This window comes from Pagrus major, chromosome 18, assembly GCF_040436345.1.
Source record: "Pagrus major chromosome 18, Pma_NU_1.0".
Lineage (NCBI taxonomy): Eukaryota > Metazoa > Chordata > Actinopteri > Spariformes > Sparidae > Pagrus > Pagrus major.
Window position 1 is genome coordinate 165,797 of NC_133232.1, and position 4,204 is coordinate 170,000.

Genomic DNA, 4,204 nt, shown 5'->3' on the forward strand with positions numbered 1-4,204 from the left:
TGTACAACTCTACGTAGGTTTCTCTAAGTTTCATGCTTTTATGAAAAAGTGAAGGATCTTTTTTACACATCACCCGGACTAATATAAAAGTCAGGTAACAAACACGCACTGTGACTGTGATATGACACGTTCTGTGTCAGTATGGTACATACACACAGCTTATGACGTGAAAATGTGAACATATGTGTGGTTTGCAGAAACGTTAACTGCTAACATCTTTTCCTCCAATGTGCTTGTAATATTTTTAAGATCTTCTTCAAATCAGAAAGCCTACATTAAATAATTATTGAACCAGGTCTGATAATCCTGCTTGCAAGGCCAATAGGCATATACTTTTCAACCAATAGAAACCAGTGCAGACACTATGTTTTTCTTACTTCTTAACTTTATTGTGGTTCTTTAAGTACAAAACAGCCCAGTCTGTTAATTGCAACAGACTTATATCAGAGCCAAACCTTTAAAAACATTTTCTGATTTTGTACAAATATTGTATCATTTATCATATTTTAATAAATGATTTCTGTATTTTCTGATCTGTCTAGCTTTTTCCTCTGCTTATTCAGCCATCCCATCATGAAGAGTTTTTTTTTTTTTCTGTCCAGTAGTCCTCATTACAGCCATTTAACAGCTCAGCAGACGCTATCTGCAGGAAGGGTTACAGAAACCACGGTCACTTACTATAAATCTCTTTTTTATGAGGACACTTTGATTTTTATCGTTTCTGGACATTTTAGTAAAACCCGTATACCACAGTTTGAGGCACAAAAGAGAAGAAATAAAACGACAATTTAGAAGACCATGCAATTTAATTGCTTATTTTTGCTATTTCATGCTTCCCAATGTTCCCTATCACTTAGACTGCAGTAAAGTGGGATTTAAATCAAAGCAGAGGACAATGGCTTTGTTAGTTCAAGTATTACTTTTTCATTCTTCTTAAGAAGCTTTCAGGGATTGACATCTCACTGGAGACTTCTTTTTTTATTAAATCCAGGTTACCATTTAAAACTTTTATACAACTAAATACTTTTTCACTTCCACTTAAAGTTAAGTGTAGCTCTGTCTGTTCAAGGCATGATGTTCATGTTGACGATAGCATGTTGTATGTGGCAAGCAGTAAGCTGGAAGACAGCAGTTCCCCTGACACACAATGTGGGAGCTTGTGGGAACTCAACGAGTCTAAGAATTTGTAGCTGTGCCAGTCTCTATTAGTATAGTAATGCTAATGCCTGTATGGTAAGTGCTCTCAATGACAATGTTGATGTTTACATGTGTTCACCATAGTCATCATCTTAGCCTGCTAGCAGGGAAATTAGCCTTTAATTAATTGAATGCTAATTAGCAATAAACATAATGTCTTTTAAACGAGCACTATGTAATTTTGGGAACAACGTTTTAATCTGAAGAGAAAGATCTTCATTGGCTGATTTTTAATGCCTAAACAAACTTACTTTACAAACTTATCTTAAAGGACATTGCAATTCCATACTGTTTTACTTTGTTTATATTTGGCAGACCTTGCACCCTTTCTATCTTCAAACAGTTTTCTGGGGACCTTATTGTCCTGAGCTTGTATTATTACCTCATTAATATTCATATTAAAACTCTTGAGTTTGAATTTCTTCAACTACATAGTGCTCCAAAACAAATTTGGCATGTTACCACATAGTCAGTGATTTGGCCAGGGAAAATGGGAAATTATCAATTAGTTGCTGCCAAATTAGCTATTAGTAATTTGTTTGTAATCCCATGGATGCACTGACAACTATCACCAGATCACACCTTGCCTCACATCTCTCCCTCTGGACCTTATTACAACTCGTATTTATGTTTGTTGTTAGGCGGTGACCTCTAGTGGCTGTAGTGATTATTACAGTTGCAAAAGAGGGAGTGCTCTAGTGCGTCTGTTCATTTTTAGCTAATCATGATTATGCAGGTATACCTACTAGGGCTGTCATGGTATTAGAATTTCACTGGATGATCATTCATTGTTTTGTCTGTTTTTTGTCAAATTAATACAATTATTTACACGAGTGTAGGGGGGTGCAGATAAACCATAAATGTTGTTTTGACATGATTTTGCACAGCAGTAGTAAATCAATGAGTAACAGCCCCACAGCAGATCAATGCCACACACTAGCTAGCTAACAGTTAACTTACTGTTAACTTAAGTTACTGTAGCCTTTTCTTCTTCTTTTTCCTTTGTATGTCGGCCGGTGTTAAGGCTCATAACTGCCATCTAATATAACAAAGCGAGTACAGAAAGAAACAGAAACAATTTAAGAGGCACTGGATTACAATATTATCATATGTCTATAAACGACACAATATCAATATGTCATTTTTTGAATATCACGGTTGTTGTCAATAACAGTTGGCGACACCCCAATACCTACGACTGGCGAGCTATGTCAGCTCACTAGAACGCAGGATGATGATGATGATGACGATGATGATGGGATTACAGAGTGGACACTACAAAGGCACCATGAGCTTAAAAAATATGAACCCACCTCTATCAAGTATGTCTTCACTGCTGTACAGAGGACTGCTGAACACAATGCTCCCTCAGACCATACCTCAGCGAGCCCAGGAGGCATCCGTCCTGCTGATGACGATCTAATTCTTCCAGCTGAAGGCTGCTAGGGATGCTGATGAAGTGACACTCTAAATCGTCACAGTGGTGCGGTGAATGGGAGATGGCCTCGGTATCGAGGCAAACCTCCAAGAGCGTATCACTCAAGTCTAGAAGTGAATGACAAATAATAAAACATTAAATTACTGATATGTACACTGAACACATTCAAATTCGATAGAGCAAAGTGAAACATAATGAATGAATGAACGAGAGAAAAAATGTAATTGAGTACTTTCATCGTGCTGAAAGGTATGCTGAGGACACTCAGTATTAGACAGCGAGTGAATTCTCACAAGAGTAATAAATTGAATAAAAATGAACAGAATAAGGTGCTGCAGGTACATCTTGGTTATCCAACGCCAGTATTATCCTCATCAGATGGTGCTGAGTCTCACACAGTATGTGGGTGGACCATAGCTTATGTTTGACTGGTGGGGGGCCCTGGCAGGGTAATGCTCTATTTTGGTTGTCCTTGATATTAAAAGCTTGACATTCTCAGTCATATTGTAGCTTTGACTACAATTTTAGTCACTGCAATGTGCTTTGAAAATTGTCTTATCCATGAACTGCTTTTAAATGAAGGGTAATGTATTATCTCATTAACTTTTTGAGTCTGTTTACTTTGGTTGATTCCCATCTACCAATACATAAGTTCTGATGTAATTCTGTGTTGTGTAAACACCAAAGCAAAAACCTGTTTAGTTATTAGAGAAACAAGGTGCGACAAAGTGAATATGAGCTTCTTTTAGCTTCTGTAGTGCCACCTGGTGGCTTGCTAAAACTTTATTTTGATTTAATATGACTTATAACACACACTGTATTGAAATGCTGAGTAAAACTGCAATCATTGTCATCGTCGTTCTTTTCAGCCATTGACCTTTAAGACATATTTGACAGAGGACTTTTGCTTGTGCAGAAGAAATCATTTTGAGGAGTACTGTGAAATAAACAAGATAAGATCAGCCTTATTGTTCTCAGGAGGAATATTGTCTTTCAGTATTTGAAAAAATGTTTCCCACTGGGACAGAAAAACTTCTCATATGTCATCTCAGATCAAAACGCTTTTGAGGTTTGAGTCTTAGAAGTCAGAGCCGGTAGGCGTCTGTGGATCAATAAAGCACACTTATAGAAAAACAGATGTATAGCTGCAGTCTATTACCCCTGACTGCTGGCTTTGTAGTTGTTGTTTAAGCGTGATTGTTAACCCTGTTGTGTTATTTTAAGTTAAAGAAAACACACACAAAATTACATTACAAACTCTGTGAATTTTTAAACTTCCCTACAATCATTAGTCACCAATTTCACAAAATAATGTCCCTTAAAAAAGCACCTCTGGCAGCAATAATATCCATAGGTTTTCTTGGGTTTGACCCAACAAGCTTTGCACACCTGGATTTTGGGATTTTCTGCCGTTCTTCCCTGCAGATCTCCTCAGGCTCTGTCAGGTTGAATGGGATTGTAGGTGGTCTGCCATTTTCAGGCCTCTCCAGAGATGTTTGATTGATTGGGCCCCTTAACGACGTTGCAACAAAACACAATGTCGGTCCAGTCTAGAATCTTGAGCGCTCT